Below are 27,907 nucleotides of genomic sequence, written 5' to 3'. Positions count from 1 at the left end.
ACTCCTAATTGCTTTTATGTGTACCAAAAGTATTTAATTGATTGTGTCTAGTTGTTGGTAATCTATAAAGATGTTTGAAATGAATTTGGGGAAAATGAGTGTGGCTAACGTGCCTAGAACTTGAGTTATAATTGTGCCTGGTGATGCCTATGACATGAGAAAATGTGAACAGATTATGAAATGAGCCTTAACTTTACTTTCCGTAAATGACTTCAAAAAAATAAGGTGGCCTAAAGTCTTTGCACTCAATTTATGCCCATTAGTGGCTGTTAGAGATAATGATTTGCCTTATAAGTACCTCCAATGTGATCCGAGCTGTTACATACTCCGATGTTGAAATTGTATATTGCCATGATTGGAAAGGAGTAATTCAAGAATAATTGGTGTAATTGCTTGTTTATGACTTTGATGTGGGTTTCTATTATGGTTTGGTGTGTCCCCTCCTTTGGGAAGAATCCTTTGTGTTTAAAGTTCCATTGCTAATGAACTTGAGGTGTATAATTTCTTAAATACTCTACATGTCCATGATTCATGTTTCCTCTCATGTGTACTTGACATCTTGAATTGAGTAGCTTGTTGTTGAAATCGATATTGATGTGAAATATGTGGAAAGGACTCGGATTATGAAATGCGACCAAGTGCCAAGTATGATGTAATGATTGAGGCCCCAAGTGCCGATGAATTGATATGTGTGATATAAAGTTGAAATGAGATGATTGATGGATAAAGTGAAAATGTCTTTGTAAGACGGCCTAGCCGATCGGGCCGAGATCGGACGCCATGCCGCACACATGGTGGTACTGTGTTGATACTGAAACTGGAATGTGAGAATGAAATTGTGATTGACATAAATGTCTCAAATGAGGCAACCTAGCCGATTGGGTCATGATCGGACTCCGCGAAAGAAAGTGGTGGTTTGTGGATGATGATGTAACGGTATTAAATGTCTCCAAGGGAGATGACCTAGCCGGTTTGGTCGTGATCGGACTCCGTGCTAAGATTCACGTTGGAACATGTATATGTATATATTGGCACAATAATTGTGATAAAATTGGGAGTTGGTTATGATGTGCATATTGTGAACAGTATTATTGTGAATTGTGGTGAATCGGTATTAAATATCTTCTATCCAATAATAATATTGTCTTCATATCCCGAGTGTCATTTTCACCATATGAACTTTCGTATATTGAAAAATTGTTATGTTTAACTTGGCATTTGGATATCATTGATTGTTACTTGTTGTTTATATGGTTGTCTTTCCTTATAATGGCATTCTATTTTGAAAGAGGACTTTTAGCTATTCATACTAGTACTATTCGACAGTACTAACGTCCCTTTTGCCAGGGCGCTGCATCTTTAAAGAATGCAGGTGGTTCTATAGTAGGTGGCAGTGAACAGTGATAGCGGTCCACTCCTTTCAGCTAACTTGGTGATCCCCACTTCATTTCGGGGACCAGTGTCATTTCGTTACGTGTACTTTGTATTTTAAGGTCTAGCCGGAGCCTTGTTGCCGGCATTTCCATATTATTCTTCAGTTGTATTTAGAGGCTCCGTAGACAGGTTGTGGGTGGTGTTTGGTATTGGAAATTAAATTAGAAATATTGTTATTTGTGAAATATCTTTTTCTTCATATCTATAAAAATTGTAATATTTTGGATATTATGGTTGAAACTGCTAATGGAAAATTGAATATTTACAAAGTATGATGGATGGACCATCTCCTCAATATTCATGAATTAGTTTGGGTAGAATGAAACCTAACAGGCTTTCTCAGTCGGGTTTACTTGGTTTAGCGTCGGTCGCGCTCCTCGGTTTTTGGGGCGTGACAGGTCCGACTTCCTAGTCGCGACCTTTATTGCTCTGGCATGTGCCTTTACGAATGAATGAAAAGCATGGCGAAAGAATCTAAGGAATTGGGTGGCAAATCGTGGTACCATATCATTGCCCCCCTTCGATAAAGTTTCTCAAATTATTTTCAACAGAACAGATTCAATTTCATTGTCTTCTAAGTCATTTCTTTTTATTGCGTGGTTCCATTGTACTTTGGAATTTCTGGCATGCGGAATTTCTTCGAAATGGGCTTCAGAGCCACACTTAGTGGGAAAGGCTTTTGAATGAACTTTTTCGAATCCAAACCCTTCAGATTCGGGGGTGCCCTCGGTATTTGATCAACCAGAGAGTTGTACGTCTGTACCTTTTTATCATTATCCTTGATCTTCTTTTCTCCCGATTCAATCCGTTTAGTGAGCTCCTCGCGCATCTTCATGGTGACGGGATCAGTTCCCTATCCATTATCGTTCAATTTCTCCTGTACGGGCTTGACCTTATGAACAACTTCCTGTGACGTATCGAGTTCGATTCTTCTCGGGGCTCGATTCTGATTTTGGAATTGCGCTATCGCGGCCTACTGAGTTTGTAGCATGTCAAATATCATTCGAAGGCTAATTCCACCTTCTTCACCATTTTGTGCGTTCTGATCGGCTGCTCGAGCGTCTCTGCGGACACTATTTTTTTGGTCGGTGCCTAAATATCCATGAACGGCGACACGAGAACTGACATCAACCGAATTTACGGCCTATGATGCGTCGGGATTGATTGGAGGCACTCCGTTTCCCGGGGCGGCTACGTGTTCGTTTTCTCCATGAAGACCAAGGCCGATATCAGTGTGGGTGGTTGCTGCCTGAGAGTTCGACATGTTGATTCCTGAAATCAAAAATACTCACGAGAACAAGCGTAAAAGCAATGTGTGTTATGAAGGTTAAAATATTAAGCAATCACTATTATCTTAGCCCCACGATGTGCGCCAAACTGTTTACCCTAAAATTTGGATAACAATTAAACTTATAACGTGGTTTTAAGGATATGTGATTTCACCTAATACCAATTGATAAACATAAAGATAAATGATGCAAATTGACAATGATATGAACCAAACCAGCGTTTGGATATAGCCCTCGAGCTAGTTATACAAGAATAGTTAAAGGCACAATATGCTGATGAACAAGCAAGTAAGCTGAGAAATATTATATTGCTTTGATATTCGTGAATGTAGGTCCTTCACAAATGATGGGAACTCCCCTTTATATACTAGAAGAATCTTAATTATGGTACAATTATTCTTTTATGGAAGTAAATCCCATGATTGGTACAAATAACCGCCCTTGATTTGATCTATTCCGGGATTTCTGCCGTGATCTTCTACCGGTTACGGATATCTCGCCTTTCCGTTATTGCACTTTACTCGAAGTTGGTCATACCTAGTCTCGATTGCTAGCCTCGGCCTCGACGAACATCTCGATTCTTGAACTCGACACCTCGTCTTCGTGTTATAGCCCGATCCTTTGCGAGGCTGACCCTCGATGTGATTTCCCGATCTCGATTAAATAGCAAAATCGGGCAAGCCCGATTTTAACCGTATACACCAAGATCCACCCTATTATACACATGACCAAGTTGAAATAAGCAAGTTTTTCCACACTAAAGAAAAGAAGCATTACAAGGAATCTTTAACGAAATATTTGTAAATTTAAATGAAAAAGGTGCAAAGAAAGGCATACCAAACTCTGCACCAATTGTCCTGGAATTCAACATTACTTACGTCATGGAACGATGAAGGCATCACCTTGGAGCCTTCGCTGCATCATAAAGAGGATCAAACTCCAACGATGAACCCCCAGCTGCATTCCTTTAACACAAATATGAACCTTACCCAATCATGTTAAAGGGGGATTTCAATTCTTTACAATAAAAAATTTCAGCAAAGAAAAAAAGGGATGAATGAACTAAAATAATCAAGTCTAGAATAGAACTAATAACTTCATTCATTTACAACCTGACCTAATACCATCTTGCTTTAAGGTATTAAAAACTTAAAGGACGATGATTGTAACTACTCCACTTAATGATTGGTTACTTGCTAAGGAAGCAGAGTGATGGGAATGACAACACTAAAAAACGGCAGGACAAAGAAATAATAGGTGTTCACCTGCAAATTAGATGAGTTAAATGCGCCTAATCAGCCGATGACATACCATGCCTGGATAACCTGCCATTAGGAGCAAAAGTTGTCAAACTCAATAGGTTAAAAGTAAGTCATGTAATGTGAGAACAGAGAAGAAAACAGCATACACTACCGAGAAGGTTAACGTCTCGATCAGATGGTGAGCCGTATAATTCGAACCATATGTACGAATCAAGAGGATTAATACTATCAATTCAAGTTAGATGCAGTGAGTGATATATCTTTACATTATAGCAAATAATAAAAACGAATTGCAATAATAGGCAACATTTTCAGTTTAATGATTATATTGTTAACTTAGCGTCATAGCCCAAGCTCATGGCCCAATAGACCTCACGGACAGCACCGTACCAACGATTTGATTGGGATGGGTGCAGCACTACATCTAACGGACCTAATGCTAGCCATAGAATATGCATAAGGGTGTGATTGGTTCAATGGATTTTTGGATAAAGGATATTCGACATAAACCCATCATAAAGGTAAAGAAAAGGGACACCTTTACTCGAGAAGACGAAAATTTCCCCAAGAGAGTAGTTGCTCAGAAAGAAAACTATCCAATACTTGAAACTATTTGTCCGTAATAATTATTATTTCCGCACAGTATATTTCATTCACTGCTGAACAATTTATTGTATAAGGGCCTATAAATATCTGCAAAGCATTTGCAACTTTGTGACAGCTGATGTTAAGAAATATAAAGCACGAATAACAAACCAAAATGCCATGTATTTGAATTATAATAACTCATACTAACTCCAGTGCATTTCCTGATGGTATATGGTGAAAATTGGGGCTACTTTCATTATTTGATCGAAAATTAGATATCATTTCGAAAAGCCAGGACGTCGGGTCCGGGATCGAAGTTGCTTTCTAAGATCGAGGTCGACAACACTAATCGAGGTCAGAAAAGGGCATACTTCGAAATGACGCTGGTATAGTTCAGTAACGGAAAGAGCGAGATATCCGCGACAGATCGAAGATCGTGGCGTGAATTTCGGAATGGATTGATCTTCGTTGGTCAATCAATTGTCAATATGATTTCATACTATGATTAAAAGTGTACCTTATAAGGAGGAATCCCATTCATTTGTAAAGATGATGATTCACTAACAAGAATACACACATCTACTGCTCTTTTTATCTTCCTTATCGTTCATTATTGTTCATCATTGTTGTTTCATTTCTTTATTGTTTTTATTATTGATCCATCTCGAGACCGTCTTGAATCGAGGTCGAGACTCCACTCGCATACTGGTTTGATCTATCCTATCTCCTAATTTATCTATTTAATTCCTTGTTTATCAATTGGTATTGAATTGAATCTCATATCCTTAAAACCACAATATAAGTTTAATTGTTACTCGAATTTTAAGGTAAACAGTTTGGCTGTAACGACCCAGCCGGTCATTTTAAGAACTAACGCCCCGATCCCCTATTAACTGCATTCCCTGTGTTCGTTTATGCCATTGTGGATTGTCGAGAGGATTCGTCTTGAGTTTCCGAGTGTTTAGGGACACTTAGTACCTAAATGAGAGCTTAAGCTTTAGAATTTGGAGCATAGTCGGAGCAGTGTGAAGACAACCTCGGAATGGAATTCCGTCGATTCTGTTAGCTCCGTTGAGTGATTTTGGGACGTGTGTGCAAAATTTCAAGTCATTCAGACGAGGTTTGATAGACTTTTTGATCGAAAGCGGAATTTGGAGGTTTTGAAATTCTTAGGCTTGAATCCAAGGGTGATTTGGTGTTCTGGCATTGTTTTGAGTGTTCTGAGGGTTGGTACAAGTTTGAATAGTGTTATGTGACTTGTTGGCGTGTTTGGTTGAGGTCTCGAGGGCCTTGGGATGGATTTGGATGGTTGACGGAGAGTTGAGTTTTGGAGTTGTGGTGTAGATTTTTCTGCTTCTGATATTTCCGCACCTGCGGATTGGGGATTGCAAGTGCGACGCCGCAGATACGGAGAAGAGGTCGCAGAAGCGTATTTGGTTCAGCTGGGACTTGGCCGCAGATGCAGTGATTTAGGCGCATCTGCGGGACCGTGGGTGCGGTTCCTCAACGCAGATGCGGCCCTGAAGAAGTTAATGAAAAACTGCAGATGCGGTTGTCTTGATCGCAGATGCGGTCCGCTGAAGTGCTATTTGGCCACAGGTGCGGAATCCCTGGGCCAGAACCTACATAAGGTTTCCTTCGCGATTTTCAGCTCTATTTCACAATTATTAAGTCGGATTGGGAGCTTTTTGGGAGATTTTGAAGAGGAAATTCAAGGGAACTTCGTGGAGATAAGATTTTTGGACCAAAACTCGTTTCTATGGTGATATTTTAGTGATTATACAAGGAATATATGGAAATTAGTGGTTCAATAGGGGTTTAGGGTTTGAAATTAGAGACTTTGATTTAGAGATTTGAGGGGTCGTTTGTGGTAGGATTTTGATGTATTTGGTATGCATGAACTCGTGAGAGTGTAAGGATTCTAGTTTTGTGAATTTTATCCGATTTTGAGATGTGGGCCCGGGGGACTTTTTGGGCGATTTTCTTAATTTCGTGTGTTAGCTTCGAATTTATTGGTTGAATTAGCTACTTGAAGTTATACTTACATTATGCAATTAATTTGAATAGATTTGCATCATTTGGAGTCGAGTACCCGTGACAAGAACATGATTTCAAGTTGATTGAGCTAGTTCAACGTAAGTGTCTTGCCTAACCTTGTGTGGGGGAACTCCCCTTAGAATTTGGTACTGTTGCTATATGAATGTCGCGTACGTAAGGTGACGAGTGCGTACACGTGATAATTGTTGAAAAACCCCGTATTCATTAAGCAAATATCTATGTTTTCTTGTAACTGAGCAATACTTGTACGTGAAGCCTCTTGCTTAGTTTAGGAAAAGCATGCCTATGTGATTTAATTGTCTTACCTACTTTAACTGCTTACCTGTATTCTGTGCAGCATATTTAGAGTAGAATTCCTATTTATTCTCTAATAGAACTGTAGATTCTTTCTTGAGACTGTTGCGTGTTAGCTTTGGGACTACCGATCGGTATTCCGGTGGATCCCCTTGCACATTTATATTTGGAACTACGGGACAACACTCGGTAGATTTCCCTGTACTGGATATTTACTTTGGGACTACGAATCGGTATTCCAGTAGATCCCCTGCACATTTATATTTGAAACTACGGGATAGCACCCAATAGATTCCCCTGTACTGGATATTTACTTTGGGACTATGGGTCGGTATTTCGGTAGATTACCCTGCTCATTTACGTTTGGGACTACGAAACGATATCCTAGTAGATCCCTATGTTGCTATTTTTGTGTACTGAGTTATTTTCTTTCCGTGCTTTTATTCTTTATCGACTGTTAGCACTTTAATCATAGGGCCCTACTGGTTATATATATATATATATATATATATATATATATATATATATATATATATATATATATATAAAAGCCAGTAGGGCCCTAACCTTCCTCGTCACTACTCGACCGAGGTTAGGTTTGGCATTTAATGGGTATTGCTGTGGTGTACTCATGCCCTTTCTTGCACATGTTTTTTGTGTGCAGATCTAGGTTCTGCTGCTCAGCCTTTCTAGCAGTGCGGTAGTCGATATCAGAGACTTCAAGGTATATCTGCCGCCTCCGCAGATCCAGGAGTCCCTCTCTAATCTTCCCTTTAGCTTTAGACTTCCTGTATCTACTTTGATTAGACATTCCGGAGTTAGAACACTATGTAGTTTTCCATAGCTTGTGATTTCATGAGATTCGGGTTTTGGGAGTGCCATGTGTTCAGTTTGAGAGAGTGAAATTGTATATGTCGAACGACAAATTTTAAACTTATCTATTATGTTACTCGTGTTTTGCTAGTTTCGTATTTTGTTTTTCCTTTTTCCGCAAATTGTTAGGCTTATCTAGTCGTAGTGACTAGGTACCGTCACGACAGTTCACGGAGGGAGAACTTAGGTCTATCGAGCCCCCCTTTTTCTCGCGAAATCGGGTTCATGACATTTTGGTTGAGACAAATCGTTTCTTTTGGGAAAGAGGTTTGCATTTTTAAAGAGTCGCCACCTAACGATTTAAGGTGTATTATGGCACCTATAGGGTTCATTTATAACTACGTTTGGCAACCAAAGATAGGGTAAGGGCTTGAAATTATCCTAAGGGGAAGGTGTTAGGCATCCCTCAGGATCCACTAGTGTGGTTCCCGTCCAAACAGTTTTTGTGGTTTTGTACAATTAGCAAATACACAAGTATGGCTAAAATAGTAGGGGATTTAAGTTTAAATACACAAATGTTTGAAAAAAAACAGTTAATGAGAAGCTAGATTTGAAAAAAAGAAGTATAATCTAAGCATATTTGTGAATGTAAAGGGGTGCCCTAGGTTGGTTAGCCTATAGGATCACATCATTACAATGCCCGATAATCACTTCTTACAATATAGTACCTTTAATTTATTTTCAGAAATTATTATACTATTTCTTGTAAAATAAAAAAGGGAAAAATGGCTATTTAAATGTTAGCCCCGTTCATTTCAATTTTAGCCTTATTTGAACCCCAGTTGGACCCAATTTTTTAACCCAATTACCTAGCCCAAATCCTAATCTACCCGGCCCACGACCCAATTAAATAACCCGCCCGGATTCCCTTTTAATTCCAGCCGTTGATCACCTAGATCAATGGCTCACATCAGCCCTTTCCTTTTTAATTCCCAATTACCCCCTAAACTTAATCATTTCTCGCTTGTAGACGCCTTTGAACCCCCCCTCTCCCAGTTCTCTCTCAAACTCTCTCTCAAACCCTAGTCGCCGCCTTCAATCCCCACCTGAAAAGATCCCAAATCCATGGCTTCCAAAGCCATGGAAAGCCTATTTCCGCCTCTGTTGGCCTCTATGTGTTCGAGTTCTATGATTTCCAGGGCCAGACCTTAAAGAAGCTTGGCCCAGACTTTGGTCGATCCAGTTCTATGGTTGTTTTCGGTCATCTCCGACCTTGCTCCGGCCAGCCATGGCTATTCAAGCCTGACTCTTGGATTTTCCTGCTTAGACCAAAGTCCTTCCAAGCCTTTCTCACCATTTGGTTTTCTTCTGAAACCCTAAACTTTGAGGTTCTTCCGATTCTTTTAGATCTGTGTTTATTATAAGCTTCTGAACGTTTTCTCAAGATTTCTTTCAAAACTTTACCTTCAGAACCTTTATCGTTTCCGATTTAGGATTTTTGTTCAATTATTTCGAAGCTTTTCTGATTTTTAGCATGTTCTACTGTGTTTCTTCATGTTGTTCTTCTACTGTGTTCTTTATGAGGTTCTTCTACTGTGTTTTTGTATGTTCTTCTTCTACTGTGTTTCTTTATGTTGTTCTTCTACTGAAGTGTGCACGTTAAAAGTTTTAGTTCCTTTTTGGGATTTTCTGAATTTATTTTGTTAGTATTCTGTCTGATTTACTTGTCTTACATCTCTATACTCGATTGATGGTGAAAACCCTAAAATTTGGGGTTCATTCGAGTTCTGAGATTATTCGCTATGTGTTTTACTTGTTCGTCATGCTCTGAATTCAATTGGTTTCAAAACCCTAATTTGCTTTGGACCTATTCGAGTTTCTGAAGTTGCTTCATCTGTTGCTCGACTGTATTTCAAAATCTTTTGTTTCTTTATGTGATTTTGACTTCCTGCAAAACTCTTCTATAAGGTCTTTTCACTTGACCTCTTTGCATGCTGTTTGATGCTCCCTTTTCTCTATTACTAAGTTACTGAAATCGACCTATGTGACTACCATGTTCATCAGCTACTGACTTTGTGTTTGCTATTGCATGATGTTGTTCAGCCTCACATGCCTAAAGTTTATGCACTCTTTTATATGTTAAATTTCCCTCTAAAATGACCTTTCATTTTAGACTGATTTCAAACCTCCTTGTGTAATTCTGATTGCACTCGTGTAATTGATTCTTAGCTTATTTTTACTGATTTCCCTATTTCTTGCATTGATTTGAAAACTTCAGACTTTCGATTCTGTTGTCTTTAACTTGGTTTATTCATAGGAACCCATGTTACTCTCCTTAAGTCAGTAATTTTGAAATCCTTGACTCCTTGATTTGCTATATACTGATTTTTTATTATCTCCATATTTTTGCAACTTAACTTTGTTTTCTTACCTTATTTAGTTAGCCGAGTATATTTTACTGATTCTGCAATAGTTGTTTTCTTACTTAAACTCCTATGTACTTACCCCTATGGTCTATTCTATACATGGTGTTCTACTTGATTCTTTCCTTAAATGATTTCTGTACATTACCGTTTGATTTTAACTCCTTAATTAAAGGAAGTCTTATACTGATTTAATTTTAATTGGTACATAGTTCCATAATTATTTTCTTGCCTTATTTTCTACCTGTTTTCAAACTATAAATACCCTGGCTTTTTCATTGACACACACGAACACTCTGAGTTCAAAAATCACTTCACTCAAAACAATCTCTCCTGCTTTACTACTTCTGTTGTGGCCTGCCTTCAAAGTCTTGTTACCTGCTTTTACTGTATTTTGCTTCTTTGAACCGGTATGTTCTGATTAAGATTCCACCATCACAATAATGTGTTTACTTAATGCTTTCTTGCTTGCCTACCGCTTAGTTCAGTACTTATTCTAGCATGCTATAATTTCCTTATGCCTCTTCTGAATTTATTATGTATCCTAAACCCCCCCCCCCCCCCCCCCAATGTGTTCAATGCTTATGGTTTGTTTGAGGCATGACAGTATTGCATATTACTGCCCATGAGTCAAGCTTGTTCCCTGGGATCCTAACCTCTATGTTTCTCTGCTATTGTATGTTCTGGTGGGCTTATAGGCATGCCAGCATATTCTATTGTTGTGCACGCCAAAAGCTTACCCTTGCCTAAGCATAGGCTCTTTGTAATTTCCTAACCCCCCTGAATCCCTTTGTATGAAATTATCAACTTGTTTGTGGTTGTTTCCCTCTCCTTTATTCCCTCAGAACTCCTTTTCTTCACTTGCACTCTCTCTTAGACTTAAGTTCTGCCCCCCTCTTGTGAGCCTTGCCTTGGGACACATTGAGCTCCCTCTGAACTTGGACACTTGAGGGCTGGCAATTCGACACTGCACTTGTCCCTATTATGTAATACAATTTGGGTGTGAGCACTGCTCGGAGTCCCATTGAGGCTCTTAGGGAACTCTGATACACTCAAATTGGAGAAAGGCTTTGGATCAGTGGTCCTTGAGTTGGTCTATCTCGTAATTCAGGCAGGAAGTCAAGAATCAGGCCTTTTATGGTTGTAGTTATTTTCTTTATATTTTCGGATGTATTTGTTACTCTGGTTTGTAATAATTTTTAAAGAATACTTGGGCTTGGCTAGTGAAACAGGGTTGGGGTAACTATGCATGCAAAGGGTAGAAATCATGCCTATAGGATCGTTCTAATTCTGCATATTCAACTACATGTAGAAACCATTCCTATAGGACTATTATAATTCCGCATATTCAATTTCACCTAGAAATCATGCCTATAAGATTGTTTCAACGTCATTCTGCATAATTCAAACTACATGTAGAAACCATGCCTATAGGACTGTTATAATTCCGCATATTTAACTTCACCTAGAATTCATGCCTATAGGATTGTTCTAACGTCATTCTGCATAATTCAAACTGCATTTAGATACCATGTTTATAAGGTTTAAAACAAGTCCTGCACCTAGAAACCATGTCTATAAGGTTCAAGTTCTGCATTTAGATACCATGTTTATAAGATTTAAAACAAGTATCTGCATTCATAAGTGTCTAAATCAGCAACGTGTAGAAAACATGCCTATAGGAGTTTCTAAATGAATCTGATTCGCTTCATCCAATGATAGACGTAAAATCAGTAATAATATATACTATAACCTGCAGAACCTATAATCAATTTGTTTAATTCTGCATCTCTTTTGATAATCTAAGTCCCTCGCTTAATTGAAGTTTAGCAAGCATGCCTATAGGATCTCAAACAATTCGTTTTCAAGTTTTATTGTCTTATAACCTTCTAAATTCAGTAGAAAGCATGTCTATAGGATCCCGTCTGAGCACTTAGGCAAACCTTAGAGTAATAATAAAAAAATGTGTCCGCTTCTGTTAATTATTGCAACCAGCAAGCAGTCATGATTTTGGGCTTCTTATCTGAATTATGTAATAAATCAATCTGCCCCAGCTTTTAAACTCCCTCATATTTAATTCAAATCAGACCTAAGCAGTACGTGCAAGACATGCTATTATGTGTTTTTCTGTGCAAGGAGGTATAATTGAGCCTTATATGTTTATATGTCTCCCCAAATATGCAGTATGTGTTTTGTATGTCGCCTTAGAATTTTACCTTTTGAAACCCCAAATAAGCCTAATACCCCTCCCTTTAGGATTAGTGGTCCTAAGTGCCTCCGGGACTGATAGGAACGGGACGGGTAATAGCATGCATTAAGTAATCGATACCAATCCGCACTTTAAATACCTTAACGGGGTGAGATGGGTTGATATGAATATGATGACCACGTGATAATGTCACGTGTAGCCCCTTATTGAGGAGTGATTACCGAACATTGTGTGGCATGATCCATATTATTAATAAACCTAGGACCCCCCCTCCCTTTATTCTTTATTTCTTTTCTTTAGCATTTTAACTCTTTATTTGAAATTTAGTCTTTCTAAATGGTCCTTTCAAACTCTGCTTACTTTCAAACCATTATGTGTTGAAATCCCCTCTTATTTGAGCCTTATTTGTTTATATGTTAATTGTACCTCAATTCACAATAATTGTTTGGCCGGGAACCACACTAGTGGATTCTGAAGGGTGCCTAACACCTTCCCCTTAGAAAAATTTCAAGCCCTTACCCTATCTCTGGTTATTCAAATCAAACTTCTTTTGGTGTCCTAATGCACCCCAATCATTAGGTGGCGACTCTTCAATTGCAAACCCAGTTCCCAAAAGGAATGAGTTGTCCCTCCAAATATCATAAACCCGATTTCGTGAGAAAAAGGGGGCGCGACAGCATGGCGACTCTGCAGGGGATTTTCTAGGCTTTTACCATTTCACACTATTTTTGTGAATTTATATCTCTTTATGTGCAATTACTTGTTTAATTCCATTAAGCATTCAATTCCCTTTTTCAACTACAAAACTGACTTGTCTTTTGTTTCTTTCCTTTTTGCCTTCCTTTACCACTGCTTTAAATTATGAAAAATTGTTGTATTTACTGCTTTCTTCACGTGCAAATACATGACAACGTCTTTAATTATTGCACAATTATGCTTGACATCATATTCCACTCATGCCAAACAAATACCATAGCAACGGTTATAATGAGTTGTTGCGCTCTTCCTATATCATTACCCCCTAAATTCGGAAAGGCATATTTGCGGTAAAACTAGTCGATCAGCGGTGCCGTCGACAGTTCCGAGCCTTCCCCCTTGAGTTGTCCGCTCAAGGGTACCAGTCTAAAACCCCATAGAAACCTCACTCTGTTTAACTGTGCATGCATCATGGTCAAACCTAGTCGAATCCGTTATGTTGTCCGCATAATGACTCTTTAAGATAGCCTTGTCCAAAGTCCACTGGGTTTCCCTAAAACCCAAACGGACATCATCACGTCCTGTGCATTTATTTGGAGAACTAAATGCTCTTATGCCAATTATTGATGTTAAATAGTCGAGTCCGGTGGGGGTAGGGTCTAACCCTTCTGTCTTGCAGATAATGAGGCACGAAATCCCCAGATTCGGCATGGTTACCAACGTCCACCCCAGACTGCTAAGCTGGTGGAAAGATCTGCATTCCAGTGACCAGAATCTCGTCCGAAAATATCTAGGGAATCCACCCTCCCTCCTGGAAATCCAACCCAACAACAAGATCATAGAAGCTGCTACTCTATTTTGGGATTGTGAAAGGTCCGTCTTCCGCTTCGGGGAAATTGAGATGACACCCTTGCTAGAAGAAATAGGAGGATTAGCCGGTTTGGTATGGGAGACTCCAGGTTTATTGATGCCTGAGAACCTAAGGGCAGGGGTTTCCTCAAAATGATGGGTCTGAAGAAGAATCCAGAACTGACATGCCTCAAAGAATCCTATATCCCCTTTGACTATTTGTACAAGAGGTACAGTCACAGCAAATCCTACCGTACCTACCCTGACGAGTTTGCCATCACCTCATTAGGGCATATTCATCGAAGGGTATTTGTAATTATGTTCTGTTTTCTTGGGTTGATTGTGTTTCCAATGAAGAAAGCAAGAATTCACACCCGACTAGCCATGGTCACTAAAACCTTAATGGAAGGAATGGGAGGGCAATCATTCAGCATTGTGCCCATGATCATCGCGGAAATATACCGAGCCCTAGAAAAGTGTTAACGGGGAACTAGTCACTTCGAAAGTTGCAATTTGCTACTTCAACTGTGGCTCGTAGAGCATCTACAAAAGGGTGAATACCGACAAGATATTCAACGAAGAGACTGGGACGATCATATCGCTTTCCATCACCCAAAGCGAATGAATTGTATTCCTGATATGTTTGCTCAGCCGGAGAATGCCAAAGGATGGTTCGAGCTATTTGATAATTTGATCGAGGAGCGAGTACAATGGATGTTCGAATGGTTTTCGACCGAAGAATTCATCGCCCGATCCGGAGACGCACCTTTTCTGATTCTGATCGGTCTGAAAGGAACGTAACCCTACATCCCTCTCCGAGTTATGAGGCAAGCTGGTAGGAAGCAGGTTGTACCAAGGGTCGACAAGATGAGTCACTTCCGGGCTGACTTCCAGGATGATGATAGCCCTTACAAATGCCAAGCTCAGCACATGTGGCACTGCAAGATCGTCATGGGGAAGGATACCATCAAACTAGATAGATACCACGACGGTAGTACTCCCTACTATTACGGCTGGTTGGAGGATAATCATAATGGTCTGAGTCAACCTAGGTTTGTTCGGGGTCACAGGATCGTAGATTAAAAGGCCGAGGCACAGGTCAAATACAATCAACTAAGCAAGAGAATCCGTGAGTGCGAAAGTGATCACCGTGAGATACAAGAAGCCAATCAAAAGTTAATTGAGGAATGGAAGGACATGGCCGTCAATGCCAACAAGCGACTAGGATACCAGGAGCGAGGCATAGTGGAGCTGGAAAGAAGGTTTCTCAAAAGGGTTGAAGACTGTCAGAATGTTGTGGGGAACTAAGGCGGACATCTAGCAAGAGCCTACCTATTGCTGGGACTTCGCGAGTTGGGAAAGTTGTTCGACGGAGCCAGGGATGCCGAATCTAGGGAAGGTCCTTCTGGGACCAAATAGATAGGAGTTTTCTTCTTTTTATGAAATGTAATAAGGCCAATGGCCACTAGCGACTTTTATTTCCTGTTATTTAGTGTCGATTTGGGATTCGTCTACTTTTTCTCAATAAAATGAGGCATTTAGCATTCCAAGTTCTCCAAATCAACTTGTCGCTAGGCCTACCTCGGGCACAAAGAGGTCCCCAAATTAGGACACGCTTTACATTCTGCACTATGTGTTTAAATATTGCAATATTTTTTTATGATCCTCACTAACTTGTTGCCTTTTTGTTTTTACTTTTGTTTATTATTTCCCCTCCCCAAAGGTTAGTTCGTGAACTTTGGCAACATCATCCTATTTCACAAGATCCAGGGGCCCTCCACCCACTCCTCCTCTTAGTCCCGTCAAAAACAAGAACAAAGGGAAGATAGAAGATTTGAACAACGCCAGAAAGGAAAACTCAACTGAGCGGGTAGAGGTCACTCATGGTCATGGTACTCTGGCTCCCAAGGAAAATGCATCTCAACTAGAACAAAAGCTGCTAAAATTTTAGGAAGAACTTGACCAGCTTCGGAATCTGGCCAATCTGTCATTTTCCCTCACCACGCCAAATGTTAATTTCCCAAATGCTCAGAACCCTACACCTCCACAAAACATCCCAAAGCAACAGAACCATCCTGCTCCTCACCACCACTGCAACACCTGTCATACTTCCAACAATACCCCGCTGCTCATCCCGGAACCACAAAACTCCACAAATGACCACTGCCACACCCCCATCTACGTGGAGACTATGCATCACTTCACCCAACCCATCTCAAGCACACCCGAGTCTGATGATAAAGATTTGCTCATCAAAAATTTGGCTGAAGAACTTAAGAAATTGACTAGACGGATCCAGGGTGTTGAAGGAAACAAGGGAATTGAAGGGTTGAATTATGAAGATCTCTTCATACAGCCCGATGTCGAACTGCCCGAGGGGTACAAACCTCCTAAGTTCGAAATGTTTGATGGAACAGGAAATCCAAGGGTCCATTTGAGAACGTAATGTGACAAGCTGGTCGGAGTAGGAAAGGACGAGAAAATCCGCATGAAGCTTTTCATGAGGAGCTTGAAGGGAGATGCTTTATCTTGGTACATTAGCCAAGATCCAAAGAAGTGGCCGAACTGGGTAAGCATGGTGTCCGACTTTATGGACAGGTTCAGGTTCAACACGAAGAATGCACCGGATGTGTTCTATATTCAAAATCTAAAGAAGAAGCCCACAGAAACATTCCGCGAGTATGCTACTCGCGAGAGGTCCGAAGCTGCTAAGGTTAGACCTGCCTTAGAAAATGAACAAATGAACAAATTCTTCATTCGGGCTCAAGACCCAAAGTATTATGAAAGGCTAATGATGATCAAAGGCCACAAATTTTCTGACATTATCAAGTTGGGAGAATGGATCGAAGAGGGCATTAAAAACGGTATTGCTACAAACTTCGAGGCCTTGCAAGCTATAAATAAGGCCTTACAGTCAAGAGGTCTGTCCAAGAAAAGGGACGTAGGAGCCGTAATGGTTGCACAAAGAACCAAATCTCCCATCAAATACCAAACCTACCCAATGCCTCCACTCACATATCAGCCTACTCCGAACTACCAAGCACCCTCACCCTCTTACCAAACTCCACCACCCGCTTATCAATCACCTCCCACATATCAGCCTACTTCACCCAAATATTCCCAACCTGCACATGTTTATCAAGCCTACAATACTCAACCAGCCCACTATCAATCCCCACCTGCACGCCAAAACTTCCCTAGACCTCGACCAAACTTTGACCGAAGACCTCCAAGACAATACACCGCTATTGCTGAACCTATCGACCAGTTGTATGAAAGACATAAAGCTGCTGGTTATGTCACCCCTATCCCTACTGCAACCTCTGAGAACCCTTATCAGTGGGTTAATCCAAATAAATCCTGTGCATACCATTCCGGCATGAAAGGACACACCATTGATGAATGACGTTCTCTGAAAGATAAGATGCAAACTTTAATTGATAACAAGGTTAATGTGGCAAAGGAACCTGCTCCAAATGTTCGCAGTAACCCTCTACCGGACCACAAGGGAGGAGGCGTTCACATGATTGAAATAGAGGATGATTGGGATTCCAAGGGACCGATCGGTTTGATCAAAGAAGGTGACGACCCAAAGAAACCAATAGTCACCCTTAATCCGATCGTAGTCCAGATTCAGCCCTCTGGAGATGCCGAGGTAAATATGTCCATACCGCTGGAATTTGAAGCATCATCATCTACAAAGACGCCAACGCAAATTGAGGTTGAATTCGTATCTCCAGCAAAGGCACCCACACCATTCGAAGTTGCAGTTTTACCGCCTAGGGTGCATGCTCCATTCGGATTAAAGATAGCCACACCAATTCCAGTGGCAATGACAGCCATGACACCATTCCATACAAAGGATATACCATGAAACTACACAGCCGAGGCAAGAAGAAAAGGCAAGGTTATGTTCGGAGCGTCTATTGCGGCAGAGGGTATGACGAGGACTGGTAGAGTTTATACCCCGAAACATCTGGCTGAGTCGAGCAAGCAGGCTTCTAGCCGGCCAACCATCATCGAGACCGGGCCAGATGATCTCTGGAGAAAGATACAGGCCAAGGACTACTCGGTCATTGATCAGCTGAACAAAACACCAGCGCAAATTTCTATCCTTGCTTTGTTATAAAATTCTGACGCACATAAGAATGCCTTGTTAAGGGTACTGAGTGAAGCATATGTGCCAGGCAACATCACCGGCGGAGAGATGGCTAACATGGTAGGACAGGTATTGGAAAGTCATAAGATCACTTTTTATTAAGATAAGCTGCCACCGAAAGGGTTGAGTCACAACAAGGCATTGCACATTATCGTGCAATGCAAAGACTATTTTATCACCGGAATCCTGATTGATCGAGGGTCCAGCCTCAACATTTGTCCGTTGGTAACACTCAGGACGTTGGGTAAGGGACTACACGAGATCAAGGACGGGGCCATCAATGTAAAAGCTTTCGACGGCTCCCAAAGGTCCACCATTGGGGAAATTAGTCTGTGTTTGCAAATGGGGCCTACTTGGTTCGATGTGGATTTTTAAGTGATAGACATGTCGGCATCTTACAATATGTTGTTGGGACGACCCTGGATTCATGTTGCTGGGGCCGTAGCGTCAATACTACATCAGGCAGTAAAGTTTGAGTGGAATCACAAGGAGGTGATCATTCACGGCGACGGTAGCAATCCTATATGCAGTCACCACAACATCTCGGCAATTGGAGGCAGAAGAAAGATAGGTGGGGAGACCTATCACCACATCAAGCGAGTCAACGCCGTTGACAAGGACAAATGGTGGGACAACAAAATCGAGAGCATATTGAATTGGAGTGGGTACGAACCGGGTAAGGGGCTTGGAAAGAACCTCCAAGGAATCACTAAGCCTATAAAACTCAAAAAGCATGGCACCACCTTCGGTCTGGGATACGAGTATACCTGAGAAGAATTCAACAACTGGTCGCCACCATGGCACAATCCTTACTATCCGCTGGAGCAGCCAATACCACACTTGGAACCGACTTTCCAACCGGCCGATATTATCTATGGGACAGAAGAAGAGGAAGCACTGGCAGCGGTGAAGAATTTGTTCCTAGAAGATGATGACATGGATTGTTGCGTCATTCTCGAGGAGGAGGGGGAGGAAGGCCCTTCCATACAAGCTGTGAGTGGAGGAGCATATCTCAACAATTGGACCATCAGAACCACCAGAACCCGACGAGCCTCGGGGTAGCAAAGGTCAACAAGCATCATGCACTATCTTTTATTTTTACTAGTTTTTTCTTTCGCATTCTAAATTTCCGCAATAAGATCTTCAATGTTCAAAACAGTTATGGAATTTATCAAAGCATTTCAATTTTTTCTTATATATCAACACTCTTATTATTTTCTCTCATTACTTTACTTATACAGCATTACTATTACTTATCTTGATGAACCGATGACTGTGACATGCAATGAGACAACGCAACAAAACGGACATAGATTCAGAGGAAGATGACATACCTGAAGAGATTGTTAAAGAGGTTGAGAACTTTGAAAATCGGCCTAAGTCCAACCTGTTATTGCCCTATTTTATCAAGAAAAACCCAATAATTATTCCCAAAATTATCATTTTGGTAATTCATTTATTGGACTCTCATATTTATACTAAAATATAGCTATCATAATTTTTGCATATTTTTATAAATTTATTTAGTATTTTTAAAGCTAAATTGCATATAACTGCAATGTTAGCCTCTTTTAAGATCTAATTGTGTTTATATTTATAAAATTGACTCCAGTATTTTTAATTTGATAATTATGTATTATTAATCATTTTAGTACTTTTAATTTATTTTCAGAAATTATTCTACTATTTTTTGTAAAATAAAAAAGGGAAAATGGCTATTTAAATGTTAGCCCCGTTTATTTCAATTTTAGCCTTATTTGAACCCCAATTAGACCCAATTATTTAACCCAATTACCCAGCCCAAATCCTAATCTACCCGACCCACGACCCAATTAAATAACCCACCCGGATTCCCTTTTAATCCCAGTCGTTGATCACCTAGATCAACGGCTCACATCAGCCTTTTCCTTTTTAATTCCCAATTAGCCCCTAAACCTAATCATTTCTCGCATGTAGCCGCCTTTAAACCCCCCCTCTCCCGGTTCTCTCTCAAACTCTCTCTCAAACCCTAGCCGCCGCCTTCAATCCCCACCTGAAAAGCTCCCAAATCCATGGCTTCCAAAGCCATGGAAAGCCTATTTCCGCCTCCCTTGGCCTCTATGTGTTCGAGTTCTATGATTTCCAGGGCCAGACCTTGAAGAAGCTTGGCCCAGACTTTGGTCGATCCAGTTCTATGGTTGTTTTCGGTCATCTCCGACCTTTCTCCGGCCAGCCATGGCTATTCAAGCCTGACTCTTGGCTTTTCCTGCTTAGACCAAAGTCCTTCCAAGCCTTTCTCACCATCTGGTTTTCTTCTGAAACCCTAAACTTTGAGGTTCTTCCGATTCTTTTAGATCTGTGTTTACTATAAGCTTCTGAACATTTTCCCAAGATTTCTTTAAAAACATTACCTTCAGAACCTTTATCATTTTCGATTTAGGGTTTTTGTTAAATTATTTCGAAGCTTTTCTTATTTTTAACATGTTCTACTGTGTTTCTTTAGGTTGTTCTTCTATTGTGTTCTTTATAAGGTTCTTCTACTGTGTTTCTTTATGTTGTTCTTCTACTGAAGTGTGCATGTTAAAAGTTTTAGTTCCTTTTTGGGATTTTCTAAATTTATTTTGTTAGTATTCTTTCTGATTTACTTTTTTTTTTATCTCTATACTCGATTGATGGTGAAAACCCTAAAATTTGGGGTTCATTCGAGTTCTGAGATTATTCGCTATGTGTTTTACTTGTTCGTCATGCTCTGAATTCGATTGGTTTCAAAACCTTAATTTGCTTTGAACCTATTCGAGTTTCTGAAGTTGCTTCATCTGTTGCTCGACTGAATTTCAAAATCTTTTGTTTCTTTATGTGATTTTTACTTCCTGCTAAACTCTTCTATAAGGTCTTTTCACTTGACCTCTTTGCATACTGTTTGATGCTCCCTTTTCTCTATTACTAAGTTACTGAAATCGACCTATGTGACTACCATGTTCATCAGCTACTGACTTTGTGTTTGCTATTGCATGATGTTGTTCAGCCTCACATGCCTAAAGTTTATGCACTCTTTTATATGTTAAATTTCCCTCTAAAATGACCTTCTATTTTGGACTGATTTCAAACCTCCTTGTGTAATTCAGATTGCACTCGTGTAATTGATTCTTACCTTATTTTTACTGATTTCCCTATTTCTTGCATTGATTTGAAAACTTCAGACTTTCGATTCTCTTGTCTTTAACTTGGTTTATTCATAGGAACCCATGTTACTCTCCTTAAGTCAGTAATTTTGAAATCCTTGACTCCTTGATTTGCTATGTACTGATTTTTGATTATCTCCATATTTTTGCAACTTAACTTTGTTTTCTTACCTTATTTAGTTAGCCGAGTATATTTTACTGATTCTGCAATAGTTGTTTTCTTACTTAAACTCCTATGTACTTACCCATAATGGTCTATTCTATACATGGTGTTCTACTTGATTCTTTCCTTAATTGATTTCTGTCAATTACCGTTTGATTTTAACTCCTTAATTAAAGGAAGTGTTATACTGATTTAATTTTAATTGGTACATAGTTCCATAATTATTTTCTTGCCTTATTTTCTACCTGTTTTCAAACTATAAATACCCTGGCTTTTTCATTGACACACACGAACACTCTGAGTTTAAAAATAACTTCACTCAAAACATTCTCTCCTGCTTTACTACTTCTGTTGTGGCCTGCCTTCAAAGTCTTGTTACCTGCTTTTACTGTATTTTGCTTCGTTGAACTGGTAGTTCTGATTAAGATTCCACCATCACAACAATGTGTTTACTTAATGCTTTCTTGCTTGCCTACCGCTTAGTTCAGTACTTATTCTAGCATGCTATAATTCCCTTATGCCTCTTCTGAATTTATTATGTATCCTAAACCCCCCCCCCCCCAATGTGTTCAATGCTTATGGTTTGTTTGAGGCATGACAGTATTGCATATTACTGCCCATGACTCAAGCTTGTTCCCTGGGATCCTAACCTCTATGTTTCTCTGCTATTGTATGTTCTGGTGGGCTTATAGGCATGCCAACATCTTCTATTGTTGTGCATGCCCAAAACTCAACCTTGCCTAAGCATAGGCTCTTTGTAATTTCCCAACCCCCCTGAATCCCTTTGTATGAATTTGTCAACTTGTTTGTGGCTGTTTCCCTCTCCTTTATTCCCTCAGAATTTTGTTTCTTCACTTGCACTCTCTCTTAGACTTAAGTTCTGCCCCCCTCTTGTGAGCCTTGCCTTGGGACCCTTTGAGCTCCCTCTGAACTTGGCACTTGAGGGCTGGCAATTCCACACTACACTTGTCCCTATTCTGGTAATACAATTTGGGTGTGAGCACTGCCCGGAGTCCCAATAAAGCTCTTAGGGAACTCTGACACACTCAAATTGGAGAAAGGCTTTGGATCAGTGGTCCTTGAGTTGGTCTTTCTAGTAATTCAGGCAGGAAGTCAAGAATCAGGCCTTCTATGGTTGTAGTTATTTTCTTTGTATTCTCTGATGTATTTGTTACTCTGGTTTGTAATAATTTGTAAAGAATACTTGGGGTTGGTTAGTGAAACAAGGTTGGGGTAACTATGCATGCAAAGGGTAGAAATCATGCCTATAGGATCGTTCTAATTCTGCATATTCAACTACATGTAGAAACCATGCCTATAGGACTGTTATAATTCCGCATATTCAATTTCACCTAGAAATCATGCCTATAGGATTGTTCCAACGTCATTCCGCATAATTCAATCTACATGTAGAAACCATCCTTATAGGACTGTTATAATTCCGCATATTTAACTTCACCTAGAAATCATGCCTATAGGATTGTTCTAACATCATTCTGCATAATTGAAACTGCATTTAGATACCATGTTTATAGGTTTAAAACAAGTCTTGCATCTAGAAACCATGTCTATAAGGTTTAAGTTCTGCATTTAGATACCATGTTTATAAGATTTAAAACAAGTATCTGCATTCATAAGTGTCTAAAATCAGCAACATATAGAAAACATGCCTATAGGAGTTTCTAAGTGAATCTGATTCGCTTCATCCAATGATAGACGTAAAATCAGTAATAATATATACTATCACATGCAGAACCTATAATCAATTTGTTTAATTCTGCATCTCTTTTGATAATCTAAGTCCCTCGCTTAATCAAAGTTTTGCAAGCATGCCGATAGGATCTCAAACAATTCGTTTTCAAGTTTTACTGTCTTATAACCTTCTAAATTCGGTAGATAGCATGTCTATAGGATCCCGTCTTAGAACTTAGGTAAACCTTAGAGTAATAATAAAAAATGAATCCGCTTATGTTAATTATTGCAACCAGCAAGCAGTCCTGATTTTGGCTTCTTATCTGAATTATGTAATAAATCAATCTGCCCCAGCTTTTAAACTCCCTCATATTTAATTCTAATCAGACCTAAGCAGTACGTGCAAGACATGCTATTATGTGCTTTTCTGTGCAAGGAGGTATAATTGAGCCTTATATGTATATATGTCTCCCCAAATATGCAGTATGTGTTTTGTATGTCACCTTAGAATTTTACCTTTTGAAACCCCAAATAAGCCTAATACCCCTCCCTTTAGGATTAGTAGTCCTAAGTGCCTCCGGGACTGATAGGAACGGGACGGGTAATAGCATGCATTAAGTAATCGATACCAATCCGCGCTTTAATTACCTTAACGGGGTGGGATGGGTAGATATAGATATGACGACCACGCGATAATGTCACGGGTAGCCCCTTATTGAGGAGTGATTACCGGACATTGTGTGGGGTGATCCATATTATTAATAAACCAAGGACCCCCCCCCCTCCCTTTATTCTTTATTTCTTTTCTTTAGCATTTTAACTCTTTATTTGAAATTTAGTCTTTCTAAATGGTCCTTTCAAACTTTGCATACTTTCAAACCATTATGTGTTGAAATCCCCTCTTATTGAGCCTTATTTGTTTATATGTTAATTGTACCTCAATTCACAATAATTGTCTGGCCGGGAACCACACTAGTGGATTCTGAGAGGTGCCTAACACCTTCCCCTTAGAGTAATTTCAAACCCTTACCCTATCTCTGGTTATTCAAATCAAACTTCTTTTGGTGTCCTAATGCACCCCAATCATTAGGTGGCGACTCTTTAATTGCAAACCCAATTTCCCAAAGGAATGAGTAGTCCCTCCAAATGTGATAAACCCGATTTTGCGAGAAAAAGGGGGCAAGACAATGGTCCTGGAAGGAGTTAGGACCTCTACCTATATGTGGTTCTAGAGAGACCCATAAGGTTTAAAAAAAGGGAGAAAATTCTAAGGCAACAATCAAAACATTTAGGACTTTCAACACATAAAGGGAGCAATTTAGAGGCTCGGAATTTCCTCCTCCAACAAACACGTAAGCAGCACGACTCAAGCACAGTAAGGTCTTTATTAGATAATGTCTAGGTGAATATGCAGACAAACAACCTCTTTTAGACATAGAAGTTATAACCCTAGCGGTTGCCTACGGATTTTTTTTAGCTTGTTAGGATTAGAAAACATAAGCAATAGAGACATTTTCAGATATGCAATTTTGAAAACCCCCTAAGGGCTTGCCTATACGCGGAGTACTGATGCAAAACAAAGCAGGTTTTTAAATGGACTCCTTTAATACCTATAGGCATGATATCTAGTGATATTGAGGCAGTTTGAGAGAACTCGTTTCAAGAAATACTTAATACTTAATGAAACCAATTTAGAAATTAACTAGGCGTGATCAAGTTGACTTATTTAGACTAAACTAGATTAAAAAGCAGAATTTCGAATATGGTTCCCTATGGGCATGATATCTAAGTGTAATACTGATTTTAACGGTTTACAGGCGGGGAAGCATAAATAAATACTCGTTGTACTAGAATCTGAATTAAGTCCTATAGGCATGGAATCTATTATTAATCTGATATTAAGACATGATTGTTTGGAACCTATAGGCATGGTTTCTAAACATGACAAAATGCAGAACCTTATAGACATGATTTCTACTTAGTAAAGCATACAGATTTAAAAGTAAGGTCTTAGGAGCATGATTTCTACCCGAATTATCCCATAAAGCATGTATCTACCCACCCTTTTCACTAAATACCCCAATATTTGTTTACAAGTTATTACAGACCAATGAATGAATTACATAAGTAAATAAAAAAAAATCAAGAAGCTATTCTACAGGGAGCCTTCAATTAGGCCCAGATTCCTAAAAGCCTCCAATGACCTCATATGCCTCAATTCCATAGATAATGACATAGTCTAGGTGCATCAAAGTTTCCTAAGGATCTCAAGGATCCCGGGCAGTGCTTACACCTGGACTTGGTAACCAAGATTGAACAAGTGCAGTGTGGAAGGGCCAGCCTCAGTATGCCAGAGTTCAGAGGGTTCTTAAGAGGATCCCAAGGCAGTACACATACTGGAGGGGCAGAGCTTATTAATCTAGGAGTAAAGTGAAAGTGTTTGACACAAGTTGAATCTAGTGAAAGGCTGTATTAAAAAGTCTGTTTGAAAGTAATTTAGTAAAACAACAGAGACCGTTTGAAAAAAGATTGAAGAATTGAACAGAAGTCCAAACAAAACCTTTAAGACAGGTTCATACCCATCCAGTAGTCACAGAACCAAATAGGGTCTAGGGGGTTTGGTATTCATAGAACACTTAATTGCAAACACATAATCAAGCAAAGGTCTGGGAATGTTCAGAAACAAATAGAGGGGGTAACACACTGACTCTAAAATGAGGGAAGTTCATAACATGCTTAATAATGTAAACAGATTAACTGCAGATTTCACAACAAAACCACAAATAAAAGCAAACTAGAAACAGAATGAACTGAAATAATAAGAGAATCATATTGTTGTTGGAACTCCGAATTGAAACTAAGACATACCAGTAAAGAGGATAGCAAACACAGTGAAAGAGCAGGTGAACACAATGGTTAGCCCTGGCTTGCAGCCGGCTAACTTATAGCAGTAGCAAGTAGTACAAAAGAGGGCAGAAAGTTTTGAGTGTGTGAGAGAGTTTTGAACCAAGAGTTCGTGTGTTAAGACTGTAGAAGAGAGTCATTTATATAGTAGTTTGACAACTGGTTAAAATAAGGCAAGAATCCATTGTTCAATAATTATAGAACTCAGTATAAAAATTGGTTCGAATCTCCCTTTAATTAAGGGAGTCAGTGCAAACGGTAAAGAGCAGGTGACAAGTAAGGAAAGAAATCATACACGGTTGGAGTATAACAAATAAGGAAAGATTTCAAAATAGTACAAGATAGAACAGGTAATTAGGCTAGGTTCAGAAAGTTTTAAACTAAGGAAACAATCAGTAAGAATCAAGTAACAATGCAGACAAGGCAAGGGAAAATTAATTAAGGCAAGCAAAATCAAATTAAGTGGAAAGGTAGGAGTCGGGGGGTTTAAAGGAAAGTGTTCAAATCACACCAAGTAACAGGGAATTCAGAATCAATAAAAGAGAGGGTCATAAGAAAACGAAAAAGTCTGCATGTTTAAAATATAAATGGAGTAAGACATGGATAGTCAAGAATTGGCACACAACTCTAGCAAAACATGAAGGTTAAACAATATCGAATCAGTGAGAAAGATGCAAGTCTTGATGTGAACAGTCAAGAGGCCCACAGACACATAGAATCAGTGTAAGCTTAGGCTGAGAAACTCAATAGAAGCATATCAAGGCGAGGCAGTCATAAGAAATCACAAGAATTAAAAAAAATGAGAGCCGGTCAGTCATGCTAATACACAGAAACTAAACGAAGAACCCTAAAAATTAGGGCTTTTAACATAGGCTACTTGAAAAAGCAATAAAGCATAGAATCAATCGAGATATGCAAATTATAGAAGTTAAAACATAAAAATCGATTTAAACAAAGTGTAGAAGAAGTTCTGAACAACCCTAAATTTAGAAGAAAGTGAAAATCAACTTGAAATCGATGATTGTTGCAAATGAAGTTCAAGGACAGTGTAAAACATAAAAGGAACAGACTTGAATCATTTAAAAATAGCACATATCTAAGAGATGCAAACAAAAATTAGGGTTTCAGAAGAAACCCAAGTAGCGGTGGAAGAACCTGTTTATAAACTCAAAGATCGTAACAAATACAGTGATTTTGCTCGAAATCACACCGGAGTAGCCATGAACATACAAACAGCAAACCCTAGATACAAGTCGGCGTGGCCTAGGGCCCTTGAAGGCCTCAGAGAAGATGAGCATGGCAATGGAGGGGCCATTGGGGCTTAGGAGTTGAAAGGTAGTCACCGGAGACGACCGGAGAAGGGGGCGGCGGTTGAACAGGGGCTAAGTTAGGTTGAGAGAAGAGAGGGGACGAGAGGATACAGAGGCGGCGCCCGTTTGGAAATGAGGCTAGGGTTAGGGTATCAGGATTTATAAAGGGAAGGAAGCAATACGGGCCGTTGATCTAGGAGATCAACGGCCTGGATTTAATTGATTCCGGGTCGGGTAAGTGTGTATAGGGTCTGGGTCAGGTATTTTAATAGGAAATTGGGTTGGGGTTGGGTTCAATTTAGGCTGCAATTGAAATGTCAATCTGGCTATACTTTAAATAGCAAATTTTCCCCTATTTAATTTATAATAAATAATAAATAATTTCTGGAAAATAATTTTATGTACCAAAATGATTTAATATANAATCTGGCTATAATTTAAATAGCCAATTTTCCCCTATTTAATATATAATAAATAATAAGTAATTTCTGGAAAATAATTTAAAGTGCCAAAATGATCTAAAATATATAATTGTCATTTTAAAAATATAGGGACCAATTTTATGCATATAAAATATAATTATACATTAAAAGGGCTAACATT

The 27,907-nt window shown here is 39.4% G+C and overlaps 1 long non-coding RNA gene across 3 annotated transcripts; it reads right to left on the bottom strand.

The window, feature by feature from the left end:
• LOC109232772 lies at positions 3,028-4,281 on the bottom strand. Of its 3 annotated transcripts, none has more exons than XR_002068989.1 (4): positions 4,132-4,281; positions 3,989-4,048; positions 3,561-3,707; positions 3,028-3,436 (listed from the first exon to the last, which is right to left on the bottom strand). It is a non-coding gene; the product is annotated as an uncharacterized LOC109232772 (long non-coding RNA). The 3 variants fall into 3 exon arrangements; XR_002068988.1 differs by having other exon boundaries at positions 3,561-3,688; XR_002068990.1 differs by having other exon boundaries at positions 3,561-3,638; positions 4,132-4,280.

The sequence above is a fragment of the Nicotiana attenuata genome, chromosome 9, assembly GCF_001879085.1.
Source record: "Nicotiana attenuata strain UT chromosome 9, NIATTr2, whole genome shotgun sequence".
NCBI lineage: Eukaryota > Viridiplantae > Streptophyta > Magnoliopsida > Solanales > Solanaceae > Nicotiana > Nicotiana attenuata.
This window is presented reverse-complemented; position numbering and strand designations above follow the sequence as displayed.